This window comes from Saccopteryx bilineata, chromosome 6 (assembly GCF_036850765.1).
Source record: "Saccopteryx bilineata isolate mSacBil1 chromosome 6, mSacBil1_pri_phased_curated, whole genome shotgun sequence".
Lineage (NCBI taxonomy): Eukaryota > Metazoa > Chordata > Mammalia > Chiroptera > Emballonuridae > Saccopteryx > Saccopteryx bilineata.
In genome coordinates this window covers 83,409,694-83,418,883 of record NC_089495.1, presented here as the reverse complement: position 1 = coordinate 83,418,883, position 9,190 = coordinate 83,409,694, and the positions used below count along the sequence as shown (strand labels likewise).

General features: G+C 34.6%; 1 non-coding gene across 1 annotated transcript; it reads right to left on the bottom strand.

Annotated features, from left to right (window-relative positions):
* Window positions 1-7,098: 7,098 nt before the first annotated feature.
* On the bottom strand, window positions 7,099-7,171 carry TRNAK-CUU (transfer RNA lysine (anticodon CUU)). The gene has a single exon. It is a non-coding gene; the product is annotated as a tRNA-Lys (tRNA).
* Window positions 7,172-9,190: the final 2,019 nt, after the last annotated feature.

Here is a 9,190-nt window from a genome sequence, read left to right as displayed (position 1 = left end):
TATGGAGGTAGCTAATTACATAAATAGGATAAAAATTATGATGCTTTCTTTAAAGGTGGTCAAAAAGATAAGTTGTTTTTTTTTAAATATTGATGAGTTTACTTTTCAATTTATGCAGGAGTAGAGGCTGAAAAGAATTCTAGATGGTGATCAAACTAATTTATAAATTTGAATGTTCAAAACTTACTACTACATACTTAAAAAGAAATTATGCATAAACTCTTAGAAATAGGAAGAAAAAAAGTGGTTCTTTATAATGTATATAAATTTGTATGGCAATTTTAAAACAATTGTCCTTGAAATTTTTCGCATAATTGTCCTTGAAATTTTTTGCATCCACTCATTGAGAAGTGGAGTATATGACTATCTCTTTGCATCTCAGCTGTTTCGCAACTGCTTTGACCAACAGAGTACAGCAGAAGTGACACTGTGTGACTGCCAAGGCCACCTGGTTCTTTCAGAATGCTTGCTCTCCATAATCTGCCTCTTATGTCCCTCTAAAATACAGTCACCACAATGTGAGAAGCATAAGCCAATGAAGAAAACTTATGTTGGCTCTCTGGTTCCCAGTGTCAGCTGAGCTCACCCTACAGCTATTATAGCTCGGGCTGAGTGACAAAGACATCTTAGAAATAAACCCTCTAGCCTAATTTTTCTACCCCTCAGCCATTTGAGTCTTTCTAGTTTCAATTTCCTGTTTGAATTCCTGGTACACAAAACCTGCGGGTTGAATAAAAAAGTGTGCTGCCTTACACAACAAGATTAGGAACCCTGTGTTACATAGTAATGGCAACCAGAGCAGCCTCTGTTAATGACTCCTATCTGTCAGATCTTCCCAGATGAGGCCTGGGCATCATGGTACAAACACAGGTTAAACTTGCTGTGCCCTGTCAGAATTTCTACTCCAAAGAATCCATGAACATTACAAAATTTTTTTATACCACTGCTTTAGGGACGTTTCTTATCCAGCAATAACTAAAACACATAGCCTTCTGAAAATGTGTTAGAATGTGTGGATGTTTTCCTTATGTTGCATTACACATAAAATATTGTTTATAACTATGAATAGTTATAAGACTCTCTTTTTTTATCACACTTATAGAAACAGTTAACATTGAACAGATGCTTGTGGGAATACACCTTTAAGAACAATTTATATGAAAAAATTGATCTGCCTTTCATAACAAATATGGAGGTATTCTAGCTATCTAACTCTGTTAAAACAGCTATTAGTACTGTTAGTTCAGTATTATATATAAAGAAACTGAAGCTCAAACAGAGTAATTTTTCTAAATTTACATGATTATTTAATTATGGAAAAATACACGAACTTGCAAAGTCTAGCTTGAGACTCTTTGCTCTTAACCCTTATAGTATCATGCCTCTCAACTAACCCTGGAGAAGACAAGTACCTCAACTAAGATTAAACACTTGGTTACAGATAGTGTTTAAACTAAATTTGTTTCTTAACACCAATTTCATGCTTCTTCATTTCTGTTTGCCTCAACAAATGCCAATTTAAAAATTCTTCTACTTATATATGTGAACTGAATAGTAATTAAGTTAATTAAGATGTGTTTTTCTAAAAACTATAAAGCTGAAAACCTACACAAGAAGTATCTATATTGAGCACAACAGGATACTGATCAGAGGTCAATAAGTAAAAGTTAAGGACATTAAACTGTTTCAAGGCATGATAATCTGCACTAAAAATATATAGCCCTTTCCTTCTCTAGTAAATTTGAATTATGCCTTTGTAGATACCCTCCCTTTGGAAAAAGCTAAAACATATTTGGAAGTAGAAAATTAGAACATCAAGGGATATTTATAATCTTATATGAATATCTTATTATTGAACTTGCTTAGTGGTTTTCATTATGATGTTTTAACAAGAGAGAAGTGCTTATCATGAAGGAAGAGTGACTTTATTATTTTAAAGTTAACATACCTAAAACTGGGGAATGATAGAAAAGAATTATGTCAACTAAGTCAATTGATTCTGATTCTGTAAACAGGACAACTGTTCATCTCTATCTCTCTCCTGCATTCTTTCACTGTGCTCTATTTCCATACTGTTATTCCCACACTGTCATTCCCAGAATTCTCTGGGGCATCTGCTATTTCTTCTGCAACAGAATGCTGTGTTTGAGCTAACAGTGGTTGCTATAGAAGGCAATGTTTATGGTTTACCGGAAAGTTCTGTTCGTTTCTATCACAAGTTTCGACACATAAGCACATGTTTATTTGGCGCATGTGTGCCTCTCTGTTTTTATCACTTAATATATACATACTGATGTAGCAAATTAACTAAAACAAAGTTGATTCATGTTAGTCTTATGTGTGAAGCGATAGTGTACCAATGGCTACTGATAAAGTTCATTTACACCACTGTAATTTTTATGAATTTCAACAAGGAAGAAATGCTACAGAAGCATGTCTGTCGCATCTACCATATTCCCTGGACTTAGCAGCCTCCGACTATCACTTGTTTTTGTCCTTACAAAATTTTTTGGGCCCTGGCCGGTTAGCTCAGCGGTAGAGCGTCGGCCTGGCGTATGGGGGACCCGGGTTCGATTCCCGGCCAGGGCACATAGGAGAAGAGCCCATTTGCTTCTCCACACCCCTCTCCTTCCTCTCTGTCTCTCTCTTCCCCTCCCACAGCCAAAGCTCCATTGGAGCAAAGATGGCCTGGGCGCTGGGGATGGCTCCTTGGCCTCTGCCCCAGGCGCTAGAGTGGCTCTGGTCGCGGCAGAGCGACGCCCCAGAGGGGCAGAGCATCGCCCCCTGGTGGGCAGAGCGTCGCCCCTGGTGGGCATGCTGGGTGGATCCCGGTCGGGCGCATGCGGGAATCTGTCTGACTGTCTCTCCCTGTTTCCAGCTTTAGAAAAAAAAAAAAAAATTTTTTTTTGAAGGGCAAAAAATTCAAAAATGAAGAAAATATCAAACAAGCACTGGTTCAATTTCTCGCATCAAAAGATAAAACATTTTTCAAAAATGGGATATACAAATTGCCCTAACGCTGGCAAGAAATCATTAATAACAATGGCAATTATATTATTTAATAAAGTTTATTGACAGTAAGAAAAATTTATTATTTTGTTTATTTCAAAAACAGACAGAACTTTCCAGTAGACCTTATATATGACATTTCATGTGCCCCAGTATTTTCTAGAATTTTTACTATTATTATGTTGATTCTATTATTTTTAATCCTTTAAATCTTGCAAATCTAGACAATCTTTTAAAAAATAACTCCTCTCTACTGAATATTCTTTGTTGTAACTCCTCTGCTCAGTTTTGTTTTGCAATAATATAAACATTTGATTTAATCAGTCCTTTAGTTTTACAGTTAAACTCTGGAATTCTTTCTATCTCTCTTTATTGATGAATTTCTTCTTGATATCTTGTTTATATTGTGAATTGATGCAATATTATTCATTTTTTACTCCTTTTTATAGTAACTGAAACAGAACCTTATTTCTAATTGTTTCTTCAGTTCCTTAGATTTATAAAAATATATTTTTTGGTAAAATAACACATAAGTTGTAAACAAAAAAGTTGACTTCAGAGGCAGCTTTTTCTAGTTATTTTCTAAGTCTCTCTTTACTTCCATATTTTAATTTTACTGTTTGTCCTTTATATTAAGTTGATGTTATTACTGGATTTTATTTCATTAAAAATTATTCAGTAAACATTCTCTCTAATCCAGTTCTCATTTTGACAACTTTGGTAGTATATATTTCTACATACCATCATTCATATTTAAATAAGCCTGCCATTTCTATTCAACTTTTGGTTTTATCATCCTGATTTTCTTATAATTATGTATATTATATAATATATATGTATAAATATATTTTACTTATAATAATGTATACATCATTATTGCATTAATCGTATTAATTTCTGCTATGCTGAGGATGCATTCAAACTTCATATGTCTTTAATTCTTTTAATAAATATCTCTTAATTTTGACATATTTCTTCTTATGATCAATTGTACCTTAACCATAGATGTAATAAGCTCTTTATAAAGATCTTTCCATGTTATATGGGGCCTTTCATTGTAAAGTTCTTGCTCATCTACCCAGTCCCAACTTCTGCCACAATCTTATGTCTTTATGTTATAGCAATGTTGAATTGTTGGTGATTTCTGAAATATCACAATCTCACCATAGAAGTGCAATTGTTGGCATCAAAGGCAGAGTCTTTTTTTTTTCATTGCTGTTTTTCCAACAACTAGTAGCATAGTGGTCTAATATTTGTTGAAAATAAATAATAAACATCTTGTCATTTATGGTACTGACTATATAAATACTTTGAAAAATAATATATAGCCTTTTAAACACTTCTTTTACATAAAATCTTTCCATCAAATCTTTACTTCCTATGTGCTTTCTCTTAAGTATGAGCCATTTATTTGCTGATTTGAGTGTTATTTAGTTCTACAGTTTTGGAGCACTTCAGCTTAATAATATGATTTAAATTACCTAAATGAAAAAGTCAGTCCTTTAAGACAGGTTTGCTAAATCCTACCTTTCTAGAATCTCTATGGGACAGTATTTTGGATTATAATTATAACATCATCATTTTAATTTATTAATATATACATATTATTAACTTCTAAGAAAGTGTTGATTTTTCACAACAAGAAACTTTTCCTAAGTGAAAAATAATGACTTTACAGCACTTGTTAATAAAGGAAGTATTGACAATTTCACTTAGCAGTTTTAATGAAGAAATTGTAGCACTAAGTCTGTTGCAAAGTTCTTGATAAAGTGTTGCTCTTTGTGATGGGAATAATTATCACTGTAGAGTAGGCATTAAAATACTCCACAACACTCAAATGCACAGAAATAAAATGCAAATTTGAATAAAATGTTGAAATATGATTGCATATACATAAAATGAGTTTATATAATCCCAATAACTCTTATATTCTAATATAATTTGCTATTTAATCAGCATATTGTGCTCAAAGGCTTTTTATATCTAGATGTGTATGGTGTATGGTGAAACAGCATTGACGCCCATTGGTGTAGCTATTCCATGACTTTAAATATCAGTCTCTCAGTTTGCCAAATCTCATTCTCCAATATTTTTCTCTTCCTTCAGTACCTTGATCAATGGCATCCTGTACTCTCCAAAAGCCTTTTTACAAAGTTGGGTTGTGAGAATACAATAAAGCTTATAATATGATACATTTGGGCTCCAGCTTTGAAAATATGTACAGTTCTTAACTGATAAGAACTGTTTTCATGTTCACTTTTCTAATAGTCTCTATTGTATTTAGCTTTACATTAAATATATCTTAATTAGCAATATTTATTGATATTTCATAACATAAAAATGGAAATGTGTGTCTGTGTGGGTGTGTATGTGTAACACAATAATCTTTTGGTTGTACATAAACCAAACTAGTAAGCTAAATTAAATGTTTTCTGTGTTTTTATTATTTATTTTAGAATATTTATTAAGTAACTATCTTGTAAATTTTATAGCAATATCAGCAATGCACAGTCTATATCTTAAGAAACAATATGAGGAAAAATATATTTTATTGTGCTTAATCTGGCAAACATGAGCAGAAAGGATTTGTCAGAGACTAACTGCAGAGATTTAGGGCTAATGTAGAAATTTGCTCTGTATAATTTTTGATATAGTGTCTGAAACTCAGGCTCTATTATTGTGTTTTTAATCACCACATTTTGCTTTTATTTTGTCCAAAGAAACTACTTTATTTCTTTCCTAAAAATTTTCTTAAGCAAGGAATCCCACCACTATTTTCTCCTCTTAGCTGATAATATTGCTTCTTTTTTCAGAAAAAACAGAGGCCATCCATTGAAACATTCTTCTTTTTTAAAATTTCTTTTCTACCTTTAAGCTTGTCTGAAAGAAAGTGTGTCCCTTTTTGTACAGTTGATTTTACCTCCTTGCATCTTTTTGGCAAACTTGATTTCTCAGTTGTAAGTTTCTTTATTTTATTTTCAATTTCTTACCCGCCAATGAGTCCTTTTTCTCCTATAAACATATATTTTAATAGAAAATGGAAATGAACAAGTAAAAAACAACATAAAATAGTTCACTTTTTTAACTTCCAACCTCATCATATGCATTTTTCCTTTAAGCTCAAATTTCCTCCAAATCACTCATTTGTCCCCTATCCTTATTTTATTCCTTACTTTGGACATTTTCTAAATTACTCCCTTTTAATACACATTTCTGAAGAAGAAATTTGAGTTAAATACTTAATATGCACAGGACATTCTTCTAGATGGTGGGGCTGTGTGACCAAAGGAAATACTATCCTGTTAGTATATCAGTTATAGCAGTCTGACCAATAATGTACCATTAACTACAGTGTGATAAATCCAACAAAAAGGCAGACATAAAAATAATGAGGCCCTGGCCAGTTGACTCAGTGTAGAGCATTTGCCTAGTGTGTGGAAATCCCAGGTTTTATCCCTGGTCAAGGAACACAGAAGAAGTTCCTATCTGCTTCTTCATCTATCCCCCTCTCCTTCCTCTCTCTTTCTCTCTAACCCTCTCGCATCCAGGACTCCACTGGAACAAAGTTGGCCCGAGCACTGAGGATGGCTCAATGGCCTTTGTCTCAGGGACTAGAATGGCGCCAGCTGCAGTAGAGCAACACCCTAGATGGGCAGAGCATTGCCCCGTGGTGGGCATGCCGAGTGGATCCCAGTTAAGTGCATACCGGAGTCTGTCTGTAACTTTGGAAAAACAAAAAAATATGAAAAAAATATATGAGAGCAAAAGGATTGAGACTTCATAAAATAAATATTCTTTAAAAACCAGCTAAACAATGACAAACATACAAAACATATATTCATGGGTTATTTATGCACTTTACTTTGTAATACTTACTGAGTGTGGGGGCATCTGTGTTAGGCTTGCTCATGGGGTTACCGGTTTCAAGAATATATATATATATATATATATATATATATATATATATATATATATGATAGACATATATACTTGATAGACAAGTCCTTGTCTATCATTTATTTAATTCCATGCCTTTTCCCATTCAAAGACCCTATAATAGACTCATCGTAGCTGGACCGTGACAATTGGCACCCAACGTGGGGCTCGAACCCACAACCCTGAGATTAAGGGTCTCATGCTCTACCGACTGAGCTAGTTGGGCAGCTAAAAGAATAGTAATAGAAAAAGAAGTTTATATCAGAATATATGCTGATGTTGAGACTTCATATATGCAAGGTCTTCCTTTTGCCACAGACCTTAAGGTGAAGATTCCAATAATTTTTGATAAAAGGCAGGACAAACAAAAGAAAGGTCAGGCAATACTTCTGCCTGTGAATCTTGTTTCCAATGTGGCGGCTGGGTTGGGCTCAGACTGGCAGAGGCTGCAGCCAAAGGGAAGGTAAAGCAGGGAGGTGAACAGGGAAGCCTTCCCCACCCTGGTAAACTAAGTCTTTCACTAGGCTGGGATTGAGATGAAGGCTTTCAGCGGCCCACGACTTGCATAATTAGTCTAGGCTGACAGTTGCAGCAGCTATTAGAATTTGAACTTTAGTAAATAAAAAGATGTAAAAGTTAGGGAAAATTACAGCTTTCCCCCATTATTCTCTAACTTTCCCTAAACTATCATTTTATTTTTTTCTTATTCTATGCCTGGAAAGAGGGCAAAGGGGGAGCCTGTTTGGATATGCCTCAACAAAAATCTCATATGGCCAACTTGAGATTTTTCAAGAAAGATATCTGTTTAGTATTTATTGTTATCATGTTCCTATTAAAATAAGATGAAGCAGGCCACAATCTAATCTCTAAAATACCAGGTTTCACTCTTGATTTGTATAATTGTATGTGAAGTCTTTGTTTAATGTCTAAATGTGTCTGTCTTCAAGGCCTCCAAATTAAGTTTATGCATGCAAAAATTGGAAATGCTGGCTCTAATATTGTAAAAATAAAATATCATCCCTACAAATTTAAAAATTTTTATTGGAACAAGTAAAGCATGCTCATTGAAATTTAGATAAAATGAAATGTAGATCCTAAAGACTTTCTAATTTAGCCAAACTGCTCCAAGATAAAGTTACTGCAGCTGCAAAGCTTAAAGTAGGGTGGATTTGCTTAACAAAGGTGTAAGTTTTTTTTTTTTTATTCTTTGAATTGCCTGTTGATTGATTGGGTAGAAGTATTTTGACAGGAGTGGGAATGTTGCTTGAAAGTAAATTTGCTGTATTTTGTTAGAGGTTGGCATTGAGAGGGAGGTTTCTTGCAGTTTTTGATGTCAAGATGTTGTGGAGTTGTCTCAGCAAATGCTTAAGGGTCAATTGTAAATAAAAGGGGGGGGAGTCATGTCCTGGAACTCCTGCAGATATATTTACATTGAAGAATTTCTTCTGAATGCTGATGTACAGGAGACACCAAACCTCTTCCTTCTGCAAACTTCTACTCTCTTTTATTTGATCCAGCTAGTAACACTGTTTGTCTTTTTCTAAATAGTTCCAGATATAAACAAAAAGTTTATATAGGCAAATGTGGACCCTCAAAACTCTCAGTGATGTCTTCTGAGCATGGCTTTTAAGGTCTGTAATGACCAAGAGAAAAAGAAAAAGCAGACAAAGCCCAAAAGAAATCAGGAAAAATACTAGGTCTTGGCATACATCTTAAGGTTCAAATGCCCCAGAGGGGCTAATAGGATTTATAAGGGCACTGCTTCAAGAGTGGAAAAGAAGGACATTGAGCTAAAGCCTGCCAGGCTTCTCTTCCCCTACCAGGGACATACCTTTGCTGTGGGAAAAAAGGGACACTGGAAGGTAAGCTGCCCCTATACTCCTCTAAGGGAGGTCAGTCTCTTCCAGCCCTGTTCCACCCACCTGTAACCTAACCTTGCCCAGCCTGCTGAGACTTGCCACTGAAGGCTAAAGGTGCCCAGGGCCATCAGCCCCATCTCATGTCACTGTGGACAAGCCTAGCATATTTCTTCCAAGTAGCAGGTAAACTGTACTCATTTCTTGTGGACACGAGGGCCACTTACTATACCTTGCCTGAATATTTGGATTTTTATTCATCTCTCAAAGATCTCTGTGGGTGTTAATAGTCTTTATTTTCTGCTGCTTTGTTTAATATATAGTGTTTTCTTTCTAAATACATATATCTTTAAGTCCCTGTATATAATTTATTTAATTACATATCTTTT